Source organism: Muscardinus avellanarius (assembly GCF_963383645.1).
Source record: "Muscardinus avellanarius genome assembly, chromosome: 14".
NCBI lineage: Eukaryota > Metazoa > Chordata > Mammalia > Rodentia > Gliridae > Muscardinus > Muscardinus avellanarius.
This window is the reverse complement of record NC_137800.1, coordinates 52,717,231-52,744,855: the sequence shown is the minus strand read 5'-3', so window position 1 is coordinate 52,744,855 and position 27,625 is coordinate 52,717,231.

The following is a 27,625-nucleotide window of genomic DNA, read 5'->3' as shown; positions in this document are numbered from 1 at the left end:
CATGTTTCTTTTCAACATTCCTGGTTCAATATTTGATAAAATTATTGTGGGTAAGCAAAATTTAAATGGGTTAGTATAGAATGGGTTAGTATAACTAAGACAAATAGTTACAAGATGTCATGCATGGAAATTTCAGTTTAACAAATTATGGTTACTGTAAAGGAAAAGTAGCTTTAATCTCACATAGTCCATTTTATGACAAAAATTATCTAATTATAGACATTTATATTTACACATTGGGTTAAGTTAGAAGTGTTATAAGACTGAAAATTTTTGAATTTAATTATTAAAAAATTTTAAAACAATTTTAATATTTTGATGAATGGATAACAAAAATGTGGTATATGCACACAATAGAATTTTACTTCACCATAAAAATAATAAAATGCTATCATTTAGAGGAAGATGGTGCTAAGAGTAATTAGTCAGTAACAGAAAATCAAAGATTATATTGCTTTTCTCATATATGGAAGCTAGAGAGAAAATATAAAACAAAAAGGACTTCAGACAGAGACTAGTAAGATAGTGAAAGAAAACTGGGTAAGAAAGACAGGGAGAGAAAACAGAGAATTGATATAGAAAACAGTTCAAATAACACTATGTCCATATATGAAAATATCACTCTATCACTACCATCTCAATAATATATATGGGAAAGGGCTTCAGTGGGATGGGAGGTGGAGGGAAATATACCTAGTGGTGTATGAATGAATGTTTTTATCATATTGAACCTCACTATGATGTGTAATTACAAAGCAAAAAGGTATTAAAATTTAAAAATAACTAAATGAAGGCTAGGCGTGGCGCACGCTTGTAATCCTCCTGCTTGGGAGGCAGAGACAAGAGGATCACGCAAGTTCAAAGCCAGCTGTGCTGGCTTAAGAGACCCTGTTTCCAAATAAAATAGTATAAAAATAATAGGTCTGGGAGTGTCGCCTGGAGGTAGAAGGGTTTTCAGGAACCCCACCAATAAATAAATAAACAAATTAATTAATTAATTAAAATAACTAAATGAGTGCTGTGTACATGCATGTCTGTTACACACAGAATTTTATCAAGATTAAAATGTACCAATAAAAATTTAAAAATAATTTAAAAATAAGTAAACCAAAGAACAAAAATATCATTTCTAAGGCTAAAAATAATTTTGAGAATGAGAGAAAAATGTGTTATAGATACAATGAAGAGAATGACTGAGGCTGAGGTGAGGAAACAAAACAGGGAGAAATTGCATGCAGACACCCCAGTGTTTAATAAATCCAGGTTCTTCACTTTCATAGCTGGAGCATTAGGTGAAACAAATTAAGGACCAATGAATTTTTCAGTCTTCATTTGACTGAGTATCATAGTCATTTATTCTAGGAACTTATTTGCCTCCATTTTGAAAACACTCTGCCATCAATAACCAACAGAACATTTTCTATCAATATGGGAAGGATATAATTGTGTGAAAACCTTCATCATTTGTCAACATCATTGAATTTATTTTCTTCATATTTTGTAAAAACACATATAACAGTTAAAATAATCCATCAATGGAAAGCAAAATTTTATTGAGTTCCTTCTTTTGAACATTTCTGAGTTGGAGCCAGATAAAATATAAAATATATTATTCCAGTGGTAGATAGATCCTCCCTGTTTGCAGTGCTTGGTGAGACACCAACCATTTTAAAGATGTAACATTAAAACTAGTATCCTGAATATAAATACTTAAGAAACCCTTAATTACTGCAGGATTTGGCAAAGCCTTTGGTATACTACTATACTGTGTAAATCTTTTTCAGGAAAAATAAGCATAGGATTTTCTAAATTTAATTAATCATGAAAATGCTTCAATTTATTCTTAATATTCTATTACTCTGAGAACATATTTTTTATTCATAAGGAAATTATATTAAATAGGTCAAAATAGAATAGAGGACTCAGAAAGAGATATTAGGCTATATAAATTTTAATATGTCAAAGCAGGGAACTCAACAAATGTATAGTTGATCAATCCATGTTGGCATAAAAACAGTTAACTTTTTTTTTTTTTTTTTTTGGTGTTACTGGGATACCTGAAAACCCTTCTACCTCCGGTCTACACTCTCAGACCTATTTTATATTTTTATTTGGAAACAGGGTCTCTGAAGCAGGCACATCTGGCTTTGAACCTGTGTGATCCTCCTGTCTTCGCCTCCCAAACTCAGGGATTACAAGCGTGCACCACCGCGCCCAGCTAACAGTTAACTTTTTATAACATAATAGTTGTAGTAAAGAATAAAGTGGCATAAAAAATAGTCTTCCATTTGTATAAAAATTAAATAAAATACAAAACAAAATTCAAACATAAAAACAAACTAAAAACAAAAAAAATGTGATTATTGTCAGATGTGGTAGTGTATGCTTGTAATCCCAATATTTGGAGGTGAAGATGGAAGGATTGGAGTTGGCAGACAGCCTTAGCTATTTAACAGTCTTTTGCAACTTAGTGAGACCCTTTTTCAAAAAAAAAAACAATTAAAAAAAAGGATTAGGTGTGTTTCTCGAAGGTAAAATGCCCCTGGGTTTGATCCCCAATAACACAATAAATAAATAAATAAATAAATAAATAAATAAATAAATAAATAGTGATTATAGAATTAGTACCCTACAGTCATCCCATTGTCCATCCCCAGGACTTCATCCTCATTAAATTGGTTGAATGCATATCCTCAATTGGAGGTAATTGGAAGTGGATCCCATCACTTATGTCCATATTTCTCTGGTGACGCAAGCTGGAAATTATTTGTAAGACCATGCATCAGCTATTTTCATTATAGTACAATGAAAGAATGGATCTAGGTACACAAACAGAAGTCTTCATCACACATATTTTCCAGTTTTATAAGTGGTCCAAGATATAAAAGTATGTACACAAAAATTAAAAAAAAAACTAGACCTTTTATAGGTCTTGGGTATTTACTTAATTTTTATAATTTTTATTTTAATTGATACATAAAAACAAAAAATGATTGATTGAGTATCATAAGATATTTTAATACAAGGAAATATACTATAATGGTTAAAACAGGTTAAATGTATTTCTTTAAACATTTACCATTAATTCATGGAGAAACATTGACAATTAATTCTTACAGCATTTTGAAATATATAGTATATTATTATATATAGTGACTCTTCTTTGCAGTAACACACCAGAACTATTTCCACTACTAAAGTACTTGTTTATCAGCACTTATCCATCTCTCTGCTCACTTCAGATTCCTCATATTTCAGTAATCACCATTCTACTTTCAATTTTTATAAATTTTTAAATCCACATACTAGTGACATTATGTGATACTTGTCTTCCTGTGCCTTATTTCACTTAACAGAATGAGTCCAGTTCCACTCATGTTGTCTCAAACAATAGTACTTTATTTTTACCTATAAAAGTAGTATTCCAATGTATAAATGTATTATTTTCTTTATCCATTCATCATTTGATGTATATTTTGTGAGTTGTGTATGTGCCTGGTACTGGGGATTAAACTCAGAGGCATCTACCTCTGATCCACAGAGCTAAACCCTAGCCCTATTTTAATTTTTTGTACTTTTATTGGTACATTAGAGTCTCATATCATAATGCATTTCAGTGTAATAGTGACATACATGCACACAGTACTTGATAGACTTTACCCAGTTCTATCTCCAAAACCTCTCTACCCCAACAGTGTTCTTAGTTTGACAATGATATCCTCACATATGTACATAAAGCCAATGGTAATAATTTCTTCAATGATCTTCACTCTTTTCCTAATATCTTCCCCAAGACCACCTCCCTGACTCCACTAAAGTTTCTTCTCCATTATCTGAAGTCCCTTCAGTATCTTAATTACTTCCTATTTTCCCATATGAGAGAAAATATATGATGCTTCACTTCCTGTGGTTGACTAATCTCACTTAACATAATGTTCTCCAGGTCCTTCCATTTTTCTGCAAATTACATAACTTAGTTCTCTATTACTGAGTAGAATTCCATTGTGTGCATATCTCATAATTTTGTGATTCCTTTATATATTGATAGACACTTAGGTTGGTTTTATAACTTAGCAATTTTAAATTATGCTGTTATAAACATGCTTATACACACATCACTAAAATATTCTGATTTTAGTTCCTTTGGAAAGAAACACAGGAGTTAGACCTCATTATTTTGTAATGGATCAAAAGAGAAATACAATCACAATTTTCTGATGACTCTCCGCACTGATCTTCCTAGTGGCTGTACTAATTTGCAATGACACTAATAGTGAAGAAGAGTTCTGGTTTTTCCATATTTGAGTTTGTTGGGTCTTCTAAGTATAGTAATATGTCATTTGCAAATAGTGAAAGTTAGAGTTCTTCTTTTCCCATTTGTACTCCTTTTATTTCCTTTTCTTGACTTATTGCCCTGGCTAGAGTCTCAAGTATTATTTGAAAAGAAGTGGTGAAATTGGACATCCTTGTCTTGTTCCTGTTTTAGGAAAAATTTTCAGTTTTCCCCCATTTAATATGATGTTGGCTGTGGGCCAATTGTAGATTGACTTTATGATATTAAGATATATCCCTTCTGTTTCAATTCTCTGCAGTGTTTTTACCATACGCAAATGCTGGATTCTGTCAAATGCTTTTTCAGCATCTATTGAAATAATCACGTGAATTTTGTCTTTGGTTTTGTTTATATGATGAATGATGTTGATTGATTTTTATATTTTGTGTCAATGTTGCATCCCTGAGGATGAACCCTAACTGATCATGGTGTATGATTTTCTTAATGCAGTTTTGAATGTGTGTTGCTAGTATTTTGTTTAGAAGTTTTGCATCCAATTTCACCAAGATATAGTTTTCCACCCTTGACCTCTATTTGGCTTCAGTATTAAGGTGATGTTGTCTGCATAGAATGTATTTGGGAGAGTCCCGTTTTTTATTTCACAAAATAGATTGAGGAGTATTGGGATTAGCTTTTCTATAAAGGTTTTATAAAATTCACTTGGAAAACCATCTAGTCCTGAGCTTTTCTTTGATTGTTGGCCTTTTATTGTTGTTATTTCAATCTCTTTGATTGCTGTTGGTTAGTTTAAATTTTCTACATCTCCTTGACTCAGTTTAGTAAGGTTGTATTTATCTAAAAGGTTTTAATTTCTTCCAGATTTTCTCTTTGGTTTGAATATAGTATTTCAAAGTATTTTTTGATAATCCTCTGAATTTTTACACTGTCAGTAGTAATGTCTCCTTTTCCTTCTCTTTAAAATTTGGGTTGATTATTATTATTTTATTTTGATATTTTGGCTAGTGGTTTATCTATCTTGTTAATTTTTTCAAGAAAGCAGCTTTTGGTTTTGTTGATTTTTTGTATTTTTTATCTCTACTTAGTTGATTTCTGGTCTCATTTTAATAATTTTCTGTTTTCTACTGGATTTGGGGTTAGATATTTTTACTGCTTTACAAGAACTTTTAGGGGTGTTATTTCATTGGTGATATTCTATATTTCTTATGTGAGCACTCAGTGCTCTGAATTTTTCTCTTTATACTGCCTTCAAATTGCCCTAATGGCTTTGATATATTGTATTTATATTTTTGTTTGTTTCTAGAAACTTTTTAATTTCACCCTTTCTTCTATGACCCATTCTTCATTCAGCATTGCAATGTTCAGTCTCCACATGTTTATGTGGTTTCTCTAGTTGATTTCTAGTTTCATTCCATTATGGTCTAAAAAGACACAGGGAAATATGTCACATGGTTAATTTCTAGTTTCATTACATTATGGTCTAAAAAGACACAGGGAAGTATGTCAGATTTTTTAAAATTTTCTAGTGTTTACTTTGTGTCCTAAGATATTATCTACTTGGAGAAGGGTCCGTGAGCAGCTGAGAAAAGTGTAAACTCTGCTAAAGTTGGGTGGAATATTCTATTATGTGTCTAATAGGTCCATTTGTTTGATGGTGTTCTTTAGGTCTGAGGTATCTTTACTTACCAATCAATTAGAAAATTGGTCTAATGATGTGAGAGGAGTGTTAGAGTCTCCCAGTAATATTGTATTAAGATTTATGCATGAGTTAATGTCACAAAGAGTTTGTTTTATAAAGGTAGCTGCACCCATATTTGGTGCATAAATGCTGACTTTTGTTATTTTTTCTGGTTGGATTGTTCCTTTTAGCAGTAAAAAAAATGAACATCTTTGTCTTTTTTAATAGAATGGGCTTGAATTCTAATTTGTCTGTTATTATAGTTGCTATTCCTGTTTGGATTTTAGTTCACTAGGCATGGATTACCTTGCTCCAGCCCCTTACCTTAAGATTGTTATTATCCTTACTTGTAAGGTGTGTTTCTTGCAGGCAGCAGATAGATGGATTCTGGTTTTTAATCTATTTTGCCACTTTATGTCTGTTTATAGGGGAGTTGAGTTCAGTTACATTCAGTTTGATAATTAAAAGATTATTTTTATTTCCTAACAGATTGATATTTAACTTCTCTTTATGGTAGTGTTTTGTTCTTCTGAGCTAGTTGGTTGCTAGATGGAAATTCTTGTTTCTCTGGTTCTGACATGTATTACTTTTTTGTTGTTGCAGCTAATCTCTTTGAGTATTTTCTCTAGTGCTGATTTGAAAGAAATTCTTTCAGCTTCTGTTTGTCATAGAAGATTTTTATTTCCCTGTCTAATTTGAGAGATAGTTTTTCTGGGTAGAACATTTTGACTGCAATTTATTTTCTTTCAGAGTTTGGAATATGCTACTCCAGGCCCTTTTGGCTTTCATGACTTGGTTTGGGAAGTCTGGAGTGATTCTAATTGTTTCGCCTCTGAATGCCACTTGGTATTTTGTTTTTGTTGTCTTTAAGATTCACTCCTTGGCTTCTCCATTGGAACCCTTTATCTGATCTTGTCTAAAGGAGGTTCTATAAGTTTCCTGTACCTGCGTATCTACCTCTTGCTCTATGTTTAGAAACATTTCTGCCATTGTTTCTTTGAAAAAGTGTCAATCTTTGGTTTTACTATTTTTTTTCTCTTCTATGTCAATTATTCTTAGATTAGCTCTTTTTAAATGGGCCCATATTTCTTCAATATCTAGTTCATGATGTCAAATTGTTTTTTCTAAGTTATATAGTATGTGTTTGTTTTTGGAGTGACAATCTTCTAGGAGTGAGATTCTATTCTCTATGTGGTCTAATCAGTTGTTTATAGTTTGAATTGATGCCTTCAATTCAATGATTGTATCTTTATTTCTTTCAGATTCTTTCTACATTTTTTGGAAGTACTGTATTATCTCTATAGTTACATTCCTGATTTGACTTTCTGGAAGTCCCTGCAATTCTGTGTTGTCAGGTTTTGTATTGTGTTGTTGTGGGAGTTCATTTCTTTCTTGTTATTCCTTCTTTTGATTTCAGAATTTTGTATCTGTTGCTTTTGAAATATATTTCTCAATCTCTAGGTGTCACCTGGTGTATCCAAGGGTAAGTGGTGTTGTATTTAATAGTGAAAGTTGAATGAAAATAGAAATAAATTTGTAAATGCAAGAATAGGGTAGGGTCATAGATAGGATCAAGTAGAATGAGAGTATGAGTTTGATAAGGTAGTATAAAGTAGAAATTGGAAATAATAAGTATGTAGTGGTATTCTAGTCACGAATGTAGATTTTTTTATTAAAGTAATATAAGTGGATTTGATAAAGAGAGAAATAAAAAAAAGTGATGGAGAGAAGAGAGTACATATGTACCTTGGAAGAGGGTTCAGGGAGAGGGTCAAAAAAGAGGCATACATACTTATACACACAGAAGAACAACAACAAAAAAAAAAAACCACCAACAACAAATTAATGCAATGCTACATATATATAAATATTCAGCAGACTGAGTCTCATCAGTTTCTCTCTGTTCAGACACTGACTTCCACTTTCCTGCTTCAAACCTGGTTCTCTGAATCTTTCTTAGTCTTTGCAGATAGCTAGTATCAATGGGGCTGCCTCTAGTGTTAAGCACATGTTACCATCCACACTTTTTACAGATGTGGAGTCTCAGTCTCTCCCTGCCTTCATAGTTGGTGGATGCCTCTGAGCCCAAACTCAAGATAAGAGCCTCTGTCTTCCACAGCTAGTGCTGATCTGGTCTGACTTCTCCCCATTTACCATGATTGGGTGGTTTGTGGTGATTTTGGAGAGTTTACCAGTTGGGTCTAGTGTTAAGTGTATGTCTCCCCCGACACTTTCCATTGACACAGAGCCTGAGTCTGTCTGAGCCTCTCCTATGTCCTACAGGAGACTCTATCCCCACCTTCTTTGGGTTGAACAGAAAAGTCTCAGACCCAGGGAGTTTATCAGCTAAACGAGTTCCTGAGGGCACCACATTGGCATTCTCCCATAGGAACTGTGACTTCACTAAGGTGTTTTTAAGTGCAGTTCTTGATCTCTGGAATGCACGGCGAGCTCAGTCACTACTGTTGCAAGTGGTAGCCAATGTTTACACAGGAGGAATGAATGACCCACACTTCCAGTGATCCACAGCTGACAACTTCAGGTCCCTGGTTTTCCTCCTGTTCATCCCTGGAGTCAGGTGCAGTGAGAAAAGATGGTGAATTTGTAGTACCTGAGGTCACAATGTGAGTGGGTTCCTATGGAAGGCATAGTAAGCATAGCCAGCACTGCTGGAAACTGCAGCTAGTGTTTCCACAGAAAGAACAGATGCCCCATAACTCAAATGATCTGCATCTTCTCACTTCAGGTCCTTGGCTATTTACCTGTTTGTCTCTGGATTCAGGTGTAGTGAGGCAAGATGGAGCTGCTGAAGCACCTACCATGGCAAAGCAGGTAGGCTTCTTTTCTGCTATCTGATTTGTCTTCTAGCCTTTCTTTTCTTTCAGCCTTGTACCTATCATGTTATTTCTCTACTGGTGGTATTTTCAGGCCTTGTAGAACACAGTTTCCATGACAATTAATATTGGGTATCAGCAGGACTGGAATGTGCTGCTTCCCTAGGTCACCATCTTTCTGGAAGTCCTTATTTTTTTTTAAATTTTGAAATAACAGAGTGTTTTCAAGATTTATGAGAGTCTCTACTTGCTGAGGGTGTCCTCAAATCTATGATCCTCTTGTCTCAGCTTCTCATGTACTGCAATTATAAACATACAATACCAAGCCTGGTCTTTTTTTTTCTTTTTTTCATATTCATATTGATTTAATGTAGTTATACATCATAGTAAGATTCAAAGTGATACAAACATACATGCACACAGCACTTATCATATTTACCTTTGTATTTGTTTTTTGCTAGATCTGATTATTTCAAAAGATGTGTTAAAATCTGCCTATTTAATTTAATTATTCTCAATATCTTTGTATCTAGTAGGTTGATTGAGAAAAACATAACTTATGTCAGGAATTTCAAGTATGCCAAGACTGGACAATGCTCATTGGGTATTAATAAAGCCATTAGGAAGCCTGGACAAAAATATTAGAGATTCTCAGTATTTATCAGCTAGATGCTGATTTATAGAACTCAGGAACTTGTAAGAATCTCAAAAGACTCTTGGTGTTGATCACAGCTGCCTTCAGAACCAAAGCAGGTGCTTTGCAGGAAACTTAGCAAAGACTTTGAAAAAGCTTCTGTCTGTGAAATTGTCTGAGGAAAACTAATGTAACTTTGGCCTCTTTTTCTTCTTTTAAACCCCATTTCTAGCCAGGTATGGTGGCACATGCTTGTAATCACAGCATTTGGGAGGCTGAGACCTGGAGGATCGTGGTTCGTGGACAACCTCAGCTATTTAGTGAGGCCCTCTGCAATTCAGTGAGACCCAGTTTCAAAATAGAAAATAAAAAAAATAGGGCAGGGAGTGTAGCTCGAAGGTCAAATGCCCCTGAGTTACATCCCCAGAACTACACAAAAAAAAAAATTCCTGAAAATAAATTTCTACACTACAACTTCTGTAATTCAGAATAATTATAGGAGAAAAATGAGTTCTACTAAGAAGTTACTAACATATAATCTGTCACATTCTGCCTGTATTTTTTATTATTTCCTTAAAAGCCCTCATTTATAATTAATATGTGGCATTATTCATGAAATTTAAATATATTTTATAGTCTGAAGAAATAGTGCTTTGTTTTATTTAAAAATTTTATGTTTGGAGCCAGGCATGGTGGTGCACACTTGTAATCCCCACACTTGGGAGGAGGAGACAGGAGGGTTGTGCAGGTTTGAAGCCAGCCTCAATGGCTTAAGATACCGTTTCCAAAAAAATATATAAAAATTAGGTCTATGGGAGTGTAGCCCAGAGGTAAATGGTTTTCCAGGAACCTCAGTACACCAAACAAAAAATATCTTTGGAAATCATATATATAATCTTACTTAATTTTAAAATTGCCATTCCTGCATTCCCACTTCACCTCTGTCTTTTTCTTCCTGCCTGTGCTTCCTTCCTTTCTATTTTACATTTCACTTGTATCTTTGGAGATATTAGGAAATAGGAAATTAGGAGTAGAAAATACCGAGTAGAGAAATCAACTTTTTTTTAATAGTGGGGTTTTTACAAAACAATTATAAAATAGAACATAATTTATATTTATCTTTCTCCAAAATTTCTGTGACATCTTGCATACATAAAAATATATGTGCTAACATCTTACATATGTATAAAATGCTCACAATACTAAAAAAAAATTGCCAGTGTATTATTGCATAAACTAGACTTTACCTAGATTTTATCACTTTTTCAATTTTGCTCATTTCTTGTTTCAGCACTTCATCCAGAATACTATTTTGTATTTCACTGTCACATACATTCTCTCTCCACTCATATAGAACAGGTACCTAGTCCCTTTTTGTCTTTCATGACCTTAACACTATGAGGAGTGTTGCTTATGCACTTTACAGAACGTCTTTCAATTTTGACATTCTGGCCTTCAGAACTGTTAAAGAATAAATTCCTATCATTATAAGCCACTAATTTTGGTAATTTGCAGTTCTGGAAAATTAATACAATAATTACAATGCACTTGAAAGGTTGAATAAAATGATTTTAAATCTTATGTAAGAATAAAATGAAATTCTAAGAACTAATTATTAATAGGTTTATGAAAAAGTTGTAAAATAAAGCAATGCTTTCCCAGACCTTAGGAAGAATTATAAAACCTTTGACATTAAGTAAATACAAATAATTATTATTATGACATAGATGTTTTTCATATTGCATCAATTTAAAACAGATCCAGAATATATAAAAAATACATATATGACTCCAAAATATTGGGATTACAAGTGTATGCCACCATTGCCTGGCTCTACTTTTGCATTTAATTTTTTAGTAATCTTAGTACTGTGGCTATAAAAGATAAAGATCTCCTATAGAGTATGCATAGAAAACTTTGTGGTATTTACATAATACTTGAAGTGGGAAGTTAAATCCCTAAACTCATTATTTTCCTTCACCAGTTTTTCCAACTACTTTAAAAGCAACTAAACAACCTTATTATATTTGTTACTTTTCAAAAGATATTAAAAATTGTACATACACAATGTTACCCAGCTTCTTAATTCTTATAAGTGGTTGATTGGAAAGAAGCTTTTAGTATAAATATTATTTTGTATATCTCAAGGTCTTGCCAATGAACTATCAAAGCTTACACTATATAAATAGTATAATTAATCTATTTAAATCTAATTAGATTTAGAGGGTTTAAGACAGGCAAAGATTGATGTCACAGGGTGAATTTAACCACACACTTACTTTTTGTTCTAGCAAAGCCCTGAGTCAATATAATGGTGCTTATCCACATTGATGTGGGATGTCTGCTTTAATTAATTTACCAATTCAAATGTTGCTATTTTTCAGAATCACCCTCAAAGGAATTCAAAGAGAATCCAATATGTTTGCATCCCTTGACTCAATCAAGTTGACACACACAAAAATTAATCATTAACCACCACAGAAATGACAAAAAATATTTTTCAGACCCTAATGTAGTTCAACTTGAAAAATAGATAAAGTATTTCATGATAACTGGAAATTAAGCAACATATTTTAATAATACATAAGTCAAAATTTATAATTTAAGTTTTAAATTTATAACTAAATGAAAATGAGGATATATTTTATATATAATACAAATTTGTGGGATGCAATGAAAATGGACCTTCTAGAGAAAGTTATAAAAATAAATGTATATACTTAATAAAAATAAATGGCTAAAACTAATAGACAAACTTTCACCTTAGGAATGTAGAAAATAATTAAATAATTGTTTTACTCTAAGGTCAATAGATGTAAGGAATAAAAAATATAGCAGAAATCAAAATATTGAAAATGGAGAAACAATAGAAAAAAATTAATAAAATGTAAACTTGTATCTCAGGGCTGTGAGTCTGCTACTTTTATGAAAAAAATATCATTGAATAAGTCAGAATAATAAGAAGATGAGTGAAATACAGTTTACGAATACTCTATTTGTAAAATGGTAACTACTACTGATTTTGTGGACATCATAAAGAGAATAAGATTACCATCAACATATTGCAAGCTCTAATTTGATAATTTTGATCAAATGAACAGATTTTTGAAGATAAAAATAGGCAAACTTCATACATGAAAAAAAGAATATAATTTGACCAATATTTTAAACGAATTAAATTAGTAATTCTCTAAAAAATGAACTCAGATAGTTTCACTGCTAAACTCTATCAAAAATTCAAAAAAGAAATTACACAAGTTTTCTACTATGTTTTCTCAAAAGCAGAATCAAATAGGACACCCATTAAATCATTCTGTAAGGCAAGCATTTCCCATGTCAACTTGAAATAGACACCAAAGAAAAGCCAAAAATTATCATGTTTTATTAAAAGTGATATAAAACATCCTCCACAAAAATGTTATTAAATTAACTTCAACATTATGGAGAAAGAAGTTTATACATTAATCATATGGAATTGATTTGAGATATGAAAGGCTAGTTCTAGAAAATCAATTCAATCCACTGAATCAACTGAACAAAGAAAAACAAATTATGAGCATATAATTAGATAAAAACACAAACAACAAATGCTGGTGAGGATGTATAAAATGGGAACTCCCATACATTGTTGGTGGGGTTGGGAATTAGTGCAGCCACTTTGAAATCAATATGAAAGGTCCTCAGAAGAATGAAAATAATCTTATCATATTACATAGCAATACTACTTCTGGTTATCTACACAAAAAAATACAAACTAAACTACCAAGCTAATGCATTTCTATCTTCATAGCCATGCAATGCACAATTGCCAAACTATGAAACCAGCCAAGATGTTCATCAAGAGATAAATGGATTAAAAAACTATGGAATATGTACACAATGGAATTTTACTCAGCCATAAGGAAGAACAAAATTATGACATTTGCAGGGAAATAGATGGAATAGGAGAACATTAAGCTAAATAATATTAGTCAGTCAAAAAATTAAGTTGTATGTTATTCCTATTTTGTGGAAGCTAGGGAGAAAAAATGTGACATAGAAAAAACTCCGGACAAAAAATGAGAAACCTGGTGTGAATGCTTGTAATGCTGATACTTGGGAAGCTGAGACAGAAAAATAACAGGTTCTTTGCTAGCCTCAACAAGTTAGTAAGACCCTATTTCAAAGTAAAAGAATAAAATAGGAATGGAGGTGTCTTTTGGAGGTAGAATGCCTCTGGGTTCTAGCCTCAGTAAAACACACACACACACACACACACACACACACACACACACACACACACCCTGAGGGAGATAGGAGGGGAAATTAATTTACATGATATACATTCACAAACATAAAAGTCAGTCACTAAGCTGAACATGAGAAGGAGGAAGGGTTAAGGGAATGGGGTGGAAACTGGGGAAGGGCTAAATGAGAGATGTGCCTCTACCATCTTGTACCTCACAATAATGTATGATTAAAATGCATCAATAAATTTAAAAATAACTGATTTTTCTATGTCTGTGAGGAATGATCTTGGTAGTTTAATCAGCATTGCATTAAATCTTTAGATCACTTTTGGGAGGATGGCCATTTTAGTGATATTTATTCTGCCAATCCATGAACATGGAAGATCTTTCCATCTTCTAAGATCTTCTTCAATTTCTTTTTTCACTGTTTTATAATTTTCTTTGTAGAGATCTTTTACCTCCTTGGTCAATTTTATTCCTAGGTATTTTATTTTCTTGTGGGAGATCCTGAGTGGAAGTGTTTTCTGAATTTCTTTTTCAGTGGATTTATGGTTGGTGTATATAGGCAAGCTTCTGATTTTTTAAGATTGATTTGTATCCAGATACTTTACTGAATTTGTTAATCAGTTCTATTCACCATAGTCAAACTATGGAACCAGCCAAGATGTCCATCAATAGATGAATGGATTACAAAACTGTGGGATATGCACACAATGGAATTTTACTCAGCCATCAAAAAAAACTCAATTACATCATTTTCGGGGAAATGGATGGAACTGGAGGACATTATGCTGAGTGAGATTAGTCAGTCACAAAAAATAAGAAATCAGATGCTTTCCCTAATATGTGAGAGTTAGGGAGAAATGGGTCATAGGAGGAACTCTTGAAAGAGGAAATCCTATAGAGGAGCAAACAAGACAACCTAAAGGAGGAGAAAGGAGGGGGGAAGAGGAAAATCTCTAAAACACACAATGTACTTAAACATATCGAAGTCAATCACTAAGCCAAGCAAGGGAGGGATGGGGAGGGAATGGGGTGGGAATTGGGTAGGGGTTAAATCAGTGATGAGTACATGTTTGTACACACAATTTTTTTACCCCAATAAGTTGTATGAATATAATGCACCAATAAAAAAATTAAAAAACAAAATAGATTAAAAATAAAATGGCAATATTTAATGCAACTTTATGATAAAACCTTTAATCAAATTAGAAATAAAAATAATTATTAATCTGATTAAGAAGAGCTACAAAACTACAGCTAACATTAAAATGTACCATGAGAAATAAAATGTTTTTTTCTTAAGCTTGTAAAAAGTTATTTTCTCTTTCTATGTGGTAATGAAATTGTAACTACTAGACAAATAAAAATTGAAAGTAAAATGTATACATATTGAAAATAAAGCTGCTTTTACTCACAAAAAGCATAATTTTTATGTAGAAAATCTAAAAATTTTATAAAATAGTACCTGAAAATCAATATATAGCAAACTCATAATTACAATATTAATATACAAAAGTTAATTACTTTTTAAGGGAATAACCAGATAATTTACATATTTTTATATGGAAAAATCTTATCCTAGGCCCACTTTGTTTTTTTGTGTTTTGGGTTTTTTTGTTTGTTTGTTTTGTTTTGTTTTGTTTGGTGGTACTGGAGTTCCTGGAAACCCTTCTACCTCTAGGCTACACTCCTAGAACTATTTTTATATGTTTATTTGGAAACAGGGTCTCTTAAGCCATGGAGGCTGGCTTCAAACCAGCATAATCCTCCTGTCTCTGCATCTCAAGCCTGGGAATTACAAGGGTGCACCACCATGCCTGGCATTAGGCCCACTTTAAAGATATGATGTCACTTCATTCCTACTACTCCTATGCTGGTTTTTAAAAGTCGTGGCTATAATCTTTTGCTTTCTCTGTTAGCCTTTGTGCTTTTGCTTGCAAATGGACATAAGTGAATTTTCCAAAGTCTTACTATTTCTACATTAATGGCTTCTCTTTCTCACAAAAGAATTATATGTCCATTTACTGGTTTTCCAATTGGTATTTTTCAGAATTAATTTTAGGAATTACATCCCAAGAAATGCTAAGAAGGGACCTCATGATAGCTAAATTCTCAAGAATGATTTAAATGCTCCATATGAAATAAAATATGTTGGTTCTAAAATGAGAAATACATTTTACAGGAGAGAAAAAATAATTTTACAAAATGCTCCACTAGTTATTGTTTCTCAATCCCTCTTCCCTAATAATTATATTTACCATCACTAAAGGTAAGAGGTTTCATTTAGGGACATGAGCTCAACAGAAGAAAAAAAAAAACAACTTATTCAGTGATGGATATCTTTATCCTAATGACAAAAGAATATGTATACTTGATGTTACTTTTGTCAGGACTGAGGTTATCAGTTTGAAAACTGATTTCTATGATATACATGAAGTACAAATTCTGAAAGTTTTAGGGGAATAGAATATTACTCTCCTTACCATTTATCTTTTTTTCTGTGTACTTTTTCTTTTTCAATATCAAAAGAAACAAAGACTTATATGTCTTGACTGAAACAGTTCTTCTATTGTGTTATAACCTTACTTTAAATAAATGTGAGGGGAGGCTGGGGATGTAATTTAATGATAGAACCCTTTCCATGAATGTGAGAGGCCCTAGTTTTAATTTCAGTGATGGATGTAAAAAAGAAAAAAAAAGTTATTTTAATCAGTCCTCTTTTTAAAAATAGATTCTATTCTAGATAACCTTTAGATTATTTAATATTTCAGCCAGAATTTTCACTGCTGTGACCCAAAATATCTGATAACTACAACTTCCAAGATTATACCCCCCAGTATAATCTTCCTCTAGCCACACTCTACCTGCTTAACTTACCACCAAATAAATATATTATGTTACCAATGAATGTATGCACTGATAAAATTAGAACACTCATGTTTTGATTAATTCTCTTCTAAACATATTTGCACTGTCACTACATGAGCTCTTCCAGAAGACCTATGATTATTTTCTGGTTTCCAAAAGGTATCATGTTCAGTGACACATTTCTTACAATAAAATTCAAATAACTTTTAAGAAAGGGAAGTCGTTCTCCTCATAAAGCTAAAAACATAAAAGCCCAAATCAGGATATGGCTACTTGAATCACTAAAATTCCAAAGAATACCTCTATGTTGTCCACTTATTTTCTAGATCAATAGTTAATCACTTTTTAAAACTTCATTTTAGAAATGCAGACATTCCCAATAGTTCAAATGCTTTACAAATCTTATTTCATAGGTCAACTCTATGATTTCCTCCTGTTGAGTTAAATCTGTACCCAGAATATCAGCCAACAGCACACATGAATACAGTAGACTGAAAGGTTATATAATCAATCAACAGGCTGTGGAAAAGGTCAGTTATATTGCAATTATTAAAAAGTACATTTTCTTTTTTGAGTAAAATAAAGATCCTCAATGAAAACTAATGAAGCTAAAGTTTGCACTTCCCAGTTTACACATTCCAGGAGGTGCCTGACCTTCAGACATTGCACATTTCCTCAAATTCTTTAGGAAAGTTTAATTTCCTAAACTTGCAGTAGAGCTGTGCTTCCTGTGCATTCAGTTTTTTTACAAAGGTTTTTTGAAGTTCAGTATTAAATCTTGTCTTTATTCTCAATTCTGAATTTTTATGGCTGTAAGTAATATTTAAAATATTTAAGTAAAAAATAGAGATTTCCTTAATCTTCTTTTCCTAGAATTATCATCTGAAGTCAACAACAAATACCTATAAAGGTAACCTGTAATATAAGACCACATTCACTAGTAACTCACCTCCATCTTCTTAACATTCTGGCATTTTGTAAGCTAAGAGGACAAGGTGGTTCTGCATCAACTTCTGCAGAGAGTTCCATGTTACCCTCCTGAATCTTAGGTTACAAGATTGTACATCAAGTTCTAGAGGGTTTAACACACTTTTTATTTAACCTTACAACAATTATCTTTACACATTATGATGTTCTTTTACATAGTAGGGTAAGATTTTTTGTTAAAAATAAGGTGCAGTATATTTCAAAATAGCTAAAAGAAATCATAAAGGTGACTAAAATACTGACTACACTGACATAATCACTACACAATCTATACATGTTCAAACACTGACTCATACATATAAATAAACATAATCATATAGTGTAAATTTAAAAGAAATAGGAAAGAAAAATACTATGTAGTGAAAGTTTTGAAGAACTTTATGTGATTTATCAATATAACCACAAAGATTAGCTGCATAGCCATCAAACTGAAAATGGATCTTGTTCTACCCCACTGGCTAAGAGAGAAAATTTTATGTATTTATTTTTGGTACTGTGTGTTGAAACCAGGGGCATTCTAACAATGAGCTGCACCCTCAGGACTATTTTATTTTTTATTTTTAAATGGGTTCTCACTAAGTTGTTGAGATTCTCCCTAAATTGCTGAGTCTGGCCTCAAACCGATAATTCTGTCTCAACCTCTTAAGTACTGGGATTACAGTTGTGTGCAACATGGCCATGGTCAGCTCCTGAGAAAAATTTTCTTACTAAGTAGTTTATGAAAAAGGGAGAAAATGCTGAGAGACAATTCTAAATCACATATTCTGAAAAATTCGAGGAAAAATAGTAGAAAGTGTTTTCTACTTTTTTATGAGAGAAATTTATTTTGAGCCTAGCTTTCTTAAAAAGTAAAATAACATAATGAAATTCCATTTATCCTAAAAATAGTAATCCCTGACAAAAAGAATAGAAATGATTTCTATATGTGTCCCAGTATATTGACTCATGAGATTACACAAAGTTAGAAAAATTTAAGCAAAAAACAATGGCTTCATTTAGGTGAAAACAATTTGAAAATTCAGTGAGGCAAAATACTTATAGACCACAGTAAAAAGTACCATATAAGAAGGAGCTACACAGAAAGAAGACTCGGGATTTGCATAGTGTCTCATGTGAGTGTGTCACAAAATATTCCCAGTACTTACGCATATATGTGAAAAAGTTATTCAAGTCCAAGGAAAGAATTGCTCTGAAGAAATTATTCAGTACTTGGAACTTAGACTGAGCAAGGAATATGTATGGCCTGTTCCACCAAACAGAATAAAAAACATCAAATTTATGGGCACTGAAAAAAACTCAAAGGGAATTTACATTAATAGTGAGTCAAAATTAGTACAGAAGTAATGACTAGTCAATGAAACATGAATAAGTCAAATTATTTTCCAAGATATTTAAGAATAATGTTATGAATTCTTTTCTTTTTCTCTGGTGCTACAGATTGAACCCAGGGGTGCTATACCTTTGAACTACACCCCCAAACCCAATTTTTTATTTTTTTTATTTTGAACCAGTGTCCACTAAGTTGTGGAGTGCCTCAATAAGTAGCTGAGGCTGGCCACAAACTAGAATCCTCCTGTCTCAGCCTCCAAACTGGACTTATAAGCATGCGCTATCACTCCCAGTTAAGAATTCTTGTTTTAATTTTAATTTAGTTTTTTTAGTTTTTTATTTTTAATTTAGTTTTTATTTTACTTTAGTTTTTATGTTTAGTTTTTTATTTTTAATTTTTTTATTTTATTGGAATCATACTGAAAATGGCATACATTCAGACTGTGCTTGGTGTCCTCTCCCACTCCCCACCTCCCCTTCTTCTATTCTCAACAATGGGCGTCCAGGATAACCATGTTACATTCATACTTTTACACATATTCAAATGTAGCTTCTCCATTAATCAAACTCAGCCTTCTCGCCTAACCTTCCATTTCAGTTTTGCTGAGGTTTTTCCTCCATTATCTGGAGGCGCTATGAAATTTTTAATAGTCTCTAGTTTGGGCATATTAGAGAAAACATATATCCTTTCTCTTCTGTGCTTGGGGGATCTCATTTAAAATGATGTTTTCCAGGTCCTTCCATCTTCTTGCAAATGACATGATTTTGTTTTTCTTTATAGCAGAGTAGAATTTCATTGTGTGTATTTCCCATAATTTTACAATCCATTCATCTTTGATGGAGATATAAAGTTGGTTCCATATTTGGACTATCACAAATTGTGCTGCTCTGAACATGTGTATGCATATGTTACTGTAGTTCTCTGATTTCAGCCCCTTTGGAAAGATATCCAGGAGTGGTATAGCCAGATCATTCTTAAAAGAACATAAAAGATCTAACTGATTGTGAAGCTGCACAACTGTAATCCTAGTAGTTGGGAGGTGATGAAAAGATCTCATTTTCCAGAACAGCATCAGCAACTTAAGAAGATGCTGTTTCAAAAGAAAAAAAAAAAAGCTGGGCATGGTGGCACATACTTATAATCCCGTACTAGGGAGGCTGAGACAGGAGGATCATGCAAGTTTGAAGCCAGCCTCAGCTGGCTTAAGAGACCCTGTTTCCAAATAACATATAAAATAGGTCTGGGAGTATAGCCCAGAGGTAGAAGGCTCCTGGGTTTCATCCCCAGTACCATCAAAAAAAAAAAAGAAAGAAAGAAAGAAAGAAAGAAAGAAAGAAAGAACAAAAAAGAGAAAAAAAATAGGATAGTAGGCCCCTAAATTCAATCTCTAGCATTAAAATAATAATGAAAATTAATAATAACAACAACAGTAATAATAATAATAATAATAATAATAATAATAATAATAATAATATAAAACAATTTGGTGTGGTGGCCCACAAGATAAAATCCACAAAATATAACACCAATAAAAATTATAAAACATGCAAAAAATAGAAAAACTACAACTGAAAGATTTAGAACTCATGCAAATGATAGAAACAGCAGAATAAGTTATTAAAATAAATGCTATCATTTTATTCTGTGTCAAAAATAAGTAAAGGTACCAAATTTTTTTGAGATAACACACATTTAATATGAAATATGAAAAATAAAATGTGCCAGGTAAAAAATACAATAAGCAGGATTAATGGTTGATTAGGAACTGTATAATGAAAATGATTAATAACAGCAAACTTGAAGACACAGCCATGTAAACTGTCCTGAATAAAACATAGAGAAGGAAGAGAATTTAAGAAAAAATTTAAAAGGTTATCAGTGGCATTTGAGACAACTTTAGTATCACTTATATATGTTATTGATTCACTGTGGAAGATCTAAATGCAACACACAAAAATGTTTGAGAATAGTTTTTATTAAACTATAATTAATACTATACTTAAAATATCTTGGGAGAGGTAATATAAAACATATTATTTTTAAATATACAATTATTTTAAAAATCAGTTGTAGATGTGCACAACACGAAATGTTAAAGAAAATTTCTTGATGTTTATGATATATATTCACAAACATATCAAATGTAATAACTGAACTAAACATGAGAACAAAAGAGCAGGGAGAAAATGGGGTGAAAAGTAAGGGCTAATTGAGTGATGTGTGCATGTATGCCTCTACTATCGTGTACTCCATTAAGAGGTATCACTACAATGCACAAACAAAATTTAAAAAAATAAAATTCTCCAGTTGGAAAAAGAAAAATTAACATTATGGAACCATAGAAAGAAATTCTACACGGCAAATATGCCAACTGTATGGATAAATGCAAAAATATATTATTAATATTATTTTTAAAATTTTCAAGACATTTCCATATATACAAATACATACATATTTGCATACTATAGAGAAAGAAGGTTACATGTATTTAAAGGTGTTATGTTGTTGACTTTCGAGACAGAGGAAGTAGCATGAGCCAAGGGATATAAACTGACTCCATAAGATGAAAAAAATTTGACTTTTCCCTAGATTAGCAAAATAAAACTCAATCCCACCAGCACACTTATTGTAGGACTTCTGACCTACCCAGATATAAGACATTCTATTGTGTCCCTGAGTTTAGATAATTTGTTACAGAAGCAGCAAATATCAAATACAACAATTGGGGCTCATTACATAATTGAGCAGTCATGTGAACTTCATCCATTGTAGCATTTGATATTAACAAACTGAGTGCCGGAGCGCCGGGTGTGGTGGCGCACACTTGTAATCCCCGCGCTTGGGAGGCGGAGACAGGAGGATCGCGCAGGTTCAAAGCCAGCCACGCTGGTTTAAGAGACCCTGTTTCCAAATAAAAATATGAAATAGGTCTGGGAGTGTAGCCCGGATGTAGAAGGGCTTCCAGGAACCCCAGTACCACCAAAAAACAAAACAAAACAAAAACAAACTGAGTGCCGGGTTTGTAATCCCCGCGCTTGGGAGGCGGAGGCAGGAGAATTGTGCAGTTTCAAAGCCAACCACTCTGGCTTAAGAGTCCCTGTTTCTGAAAATAAAAAATAGGTCTGGGAGTGTAGCCCGGTGGTAGAAGGACTTCCAGGAACCCCAGTACCACCAAAACAAACAAACAAAAAAAAAAAGTGAAAAGGTAAACTGTGTGATCATCTTAGTAGATACAGAAAATGCAGGTATTTGCTTCTTACTCAAAACCAAACAAATATAAGACAACAATGAAAATACCTCTTAACTAACTAGGAATAGCAAGGAAGTTCAATCTGATGGATTTATCTACAGAAAATGTAGAAGAAACATACTCAATGATTAAAGAGAATATTTTACCAATCAAGTCAGGAATAAAACAAAAAATTTTTATCCTGCAACTTATATTCCTTAGTTTACTAGAGGTTCTAGTATAAATAAAATAAAAAGAGCATCCAGGTTGAAAAGTAAAATCTATATCTTAATTCACAGATGACATAATTGACTATGAGGAAAATAGCATGAAGTCCACTAAACTAGTAAGTATAACAATTTTGTAAGATACAGGGTAAATATAAAAAACTCAATCATGTCACTGTATATTGACAAGAAGAAATTAAAATTTAAATAACATATTCATCGGTATCAAATATATGAATGCTTTGGCATAATTTCTTAGCAAAAAATGCACATTTTTGGTAAAAATATGTGCAAAACATATACCAAATCTCCTTTAAAATATTGACAAAATAACTTTCAAAAGGTATAATAAAAATTCAAACCCATACTTTTTCTTAATGGGTCAGAAAAATATTATTTTATTATTTCCAAATTTACCTAAATATTCAATGCAATATCAATCACAACCTTAGCAATAGTTTAATATAAATTGAATTAACATTCTAAAGTCATGTAAAAAACTAAAAATAACCTCAATAAACATTAAAAAGCAATGTCCTCTGGATTGATCTATGTTTTATAAATGACAGAATTTCTTTCTTTTTTGTGTCTGAATAGTGTATTCATACTGGGCATTGTATACTAATACTATATTTTGTATATTGTTTGATTAGTTGATCACAATTAAGTTAATCCCATATTGACAATTGTGAATAGTGTTGCAATAAATATGGGAATTCAGATATTTTATCACAATGATTTTATTCTCTTTGTTTTTGTTTTTTTTTTAATTTTTTATTGGTGCACTGTATTCATACATCATAGTGGGATACAAAAAACTTTTGTAGACATACATGCGCACATCGCCCAGTCAGCCCTCACCCGATCCCCACCCCATTCCCTCCCCATTCCTCCTTCCCATGCTTGGCTTAGTGGTTGACATCTAGTATTATAGCAATTTATCAAAAATTAAAAATGATAGTCTCACATAAGAGTTTCATTTGTCTGATACCAAGCCTTTGATAACTTAAAGATTACATTTTAATATTTCTTTTTGCTTTCTTTCTTACCAGAGAATATTTTTTAGGTGAAACTATCATACATTTATTTATTTATTTTTCAGAAAAAATCTATCCTAATATGTAATATGGACTCTAGATATCCAAAACGATCTCAAAAAAGAACAAAGCTAGAAGATATATATTTTCTAATTTCAAACCATATAAAGCTATAATAATTGAAACAATGCAGATATATAAACCATTGGAGTTAAATAAAAGCCTAGAGATACATTCTTCCATATATTGTCAAGTTATTTTTGACAAGGTTTCCACGAACATTTGGTGGAGGAAATAATAATCTTTTAACTAAATATTGTTGAAAAATAATTATTACATGAAAAAGAATAAAATTGGACCCTTACTTAATCCCATATACAAATATTAGCTCAAAATAGATAAAAGACCTAAATATAAATCTTAAGACTATAAACTTTTAGAAGAAAATCTGGGTCATAAAACCTCACAACATTGAAAATGGCAGTGATTTCTTGGATATGATTTCAATGGCACAGGCAACAAAAGGGTATACAAACTCCCTAAAAAATAAAATATTGTATATCCAAAGGCAATGTAAACAGAGTTAAAAGTTACTGATAGAATGGGATAAAATATTTCCCAATGCTATATCTGAAGATATATTAATATTTCAACGAGAAATCCTAAAAATTAACAACAATAAAAGCAAACAATACAGTTTAGAGATAGGTATAAGACTAACATAAATAATGAATCTCCACAGATAACTAATCTTATTTGTCTGTTGGATGAAAAATCTTGTTTCTCTGGTTCTGGTGTGTGGTACATATTTCTTCTTTATAGTTAATCTCTTTGAGTATTTTCTCTAGTGCTGGTTTTGAAGACATAAATTCCTTCAGTTTCTGTTTGTCGTGGAAGCTTCTTATTTCTCCATCTAATTTGATAGAAAGTTTTGCTGGGTAGGAAATTCTTGGCTTGAAGTTGTTTTCTTTCAGAGTTTGGAATATGTTACTCAAAGCCCTTCTGGCTCTCATGACTTGGTTTGGGAAGTCTGGAGTGATTCTAATTGGTTTGCCTCTGAATGTCACTTGGCCCTTTGTTTTTGTTGCCTTTAAGATTCCCTGCTTGGCTTCCACATGGGTCATTTTGACAATTATGTGGCGTGGGGATCCCCTTCTCCGATCCTGTCTAAAGGGAGTTCTATAAGTTTCCTGGACCACTGTGTATCAACCTCTTGCTCTATGTTTGGAAAATTTTCTGCTATTACTTCCTTGAAGATATTGTTGATCCCTTTGGTTTCACCTTCTTTTCCCTCCTCTATTCCAATTATTCTTAGGTTAGTTTTCTTAAAATGGGCCCATATTTCTTCAATGTCAGATTCCTGCTGTTGGATATTTTTTTCTAGATTAGAAACTATGCATTCATTTTTGGATTTCTCATCTTCTAAGAGTGAGATTCTATTCTCCATGTGGTCTAATCGGTTGTTTGTACTTTGAATTGAGGCCTTTACTTCATTAATTGCATCCTTTATCTCTCTTTGGCTCTCTCTGAATTCTTTTAGAAACACCTCTATTATTACTGCAGTTATTTTCCTGACTTGATCTTCTAGAAATCTCTGAATTTCTGTTTTATTGGGTTCCGAAGTTGTGGGGTTGTGGGCATTCATTGCTCCATTGTTATTCCTCTTTCCCATGATTTCGGGAGTTTGTGCCTTCTCTGGGTTCTTCCCTTGGGTCACTATGACTTCACTTAAGGTGCTGTGGATCTCGAGTCTGTGGTATCTCAGTCCCCACTACTCCTTTACTGGGTTGTATCACAAAGTCTCAGATCCAGGGAGTCAATAGAGGCTGCTTTAGACTGTGGGGGGTGCCAGGTTGTGCATTCTCCTATGGTTAATATCTCTTCCACCGCCACTTCCCCACTGGGTCAAGTCCCTGGGAGTCGGTACTGGGATTTCTCCTCTGGGGCCCGCAATTTGATTCACTGTTGTTGAATACACAGATGGAGCTGTAGTGGACTCGGTGTATTCGCTGCTGCTGCCGCTGCTGCTGGTGGCAATATGGCGCCGCTGCTATGTCCTTGGTCGTGAGGCTGGTGTATTTCTTCTCTGTTTTTGAACTCCGCTCTGAGTCCCTGCAGTGTGTGCTGAGCCCAGCCACTGGGAGCTTTAGATGCTTTCTGCGCCAAAAAATCTGCCGGATGCTGCCGGGCTCTTCCACAGCGGCTCACCTCGGCTCGCTGTCCAGGCTCTTCCCCAGCGGCTCACCTCAGCTCGCTGCCCGCCGCTCCTCTCTGGAGGCTGGTGGGATGTTGCGTGTGTTGGTCTATAGCCGTAGCTGTCCAGTGAGCTCTGCCGCCGGCAGTAAAGGCATTGCTGCCGCATCCTCGGCCGTGAGGCTGGCATATTTCCTCTGTGTCTCTGAGCTCTGTTATGAGGCCCCCTCCTCTCTGGGGCTGTTGATTTTTTTGTTTGTTTCTCTAGTGGTGGTGTTTTCTGGCTATGAAAGGCACTGATTTTGTGGTAATAGAGATTGGTTGTTAGCGGGGCTCTTAAGCCCCACTTTTCTCGGTCGCCATCTTCCCGGAAGTCCTCACTTTGAATATATATCCATTTTGTTGTGTGTTCCACACAGGGATAGTAATATCAGTATCACATGATCTTTCACATTTGTAGAACTGTGTGCATGTATGTTCCTATCACTCTGAATGACATTAGGATGTGAGATAAAAGTATATTTTAAAAATTCGGAATTAGAAACAAGTAAGGCGTATAAAACAAAACATTAAGCTTGTAAAAGTATAAAATAGAATGATGGTTATCAGAACTTTGAAAAGTAGAGGGAAGAAGAAGTATAAATTCGCAAATAGTAGGAATAAATTCTAGTATTATTCTGAGCACAGAGGTACATACCTGTAGTCCCAGGACTTAAGAGGGTAAGACAGAAGAATTGCATGTTTGATGCCCAAGAGAATCTTCAGTGACTAAACAAGACATTGTTTCAAAATAAAAAATTTAAAAGTCAGGATGGAGCTCAGCGGTAGGTAGAATGCCCTTGGTTTAATCCACAGTACAAAAATAATGTTCTGGTATTCTATTGCACAGTAGGGTAATATACTTAACAATAGAACATTGTATACTTCAAAATGGCAAGAAGAGAAATTTTAAATATTCTCACCACAAAGAAATGATAACTCTTTGAGATAATATGATTATATTATGATTATATATATATATATATATATATATATATATACAAACACACTAATATAGACACATACAAACACACTAATATATAATACACACACTAATATATATATATACAAACACACTAATATATATATATTATACTAATATATATATTATACTAATACTAATATATATATATACACACACACTAATATATATATATATTACACACACTAATATATATATATATATTATACACACAAATATATATATATATATTATATATATTATACACACACACACACACACACACACACACACATATATATATATATATTAGTGTGTTTGTATGTGTCTCTATAAAATATTGCATTACACCTATATATAGGTCCAGTTATTGGTTATTAATTTAAATTAAATTTTAAAAAGAGCAAAGTCAAAGGGCTATTGTTACTGGATTTCAGAACTCATTACAAAGCTACAGTGATTTAAAAAATATTATGATGCAATGGTAGAGAAACAAACTGAACAAAATAGAGAATACAGAATTAGACTCATATTTGTATAGATAACTGATTTCTGAGAAAAGTACAAAGGCAGTGCAGAAAGAACAGTCTATTCCATGTATTTATTGGCCATTTAAATTTATTTTGTGAAGTGTGTATTTAATTGTACATTTTAGGATTGAATTATTGTTCTTTTAGTGCTGAATCTTTTGAGTATTTTGTAGATTTTTCATATTCATTCTTCATTAAAGAATAGCTGTCTTAATTTTGTAGACTCTCTCTTTAGACTCTTGATGGTTTTCTTTGATAATAAGCAAGTTTTAAAAATTTAATTCCATCTAGTTTTTTTTTTAATTCTTGTTTTAATTTTCTGAGCTTTAGAGGTCTTGTTGAAGAAGTTTCTTCCTAAGCCTACATGTTGGAGTATTGGACCTATAGTAGCATCAAAATCTCTAGTCTAATTTTCAGGTCTTTAATTCATCTTGAGTTTACTCTTGTGTAAGGTGAGAGGTAAAGGATTAATTCTACTTTTATGTAAATATATAATCAGTTTTTCTAACCTATTTGTTGAAAAGGCTGTTTTTTTCTCCAAAAGAAGTAGTTGCA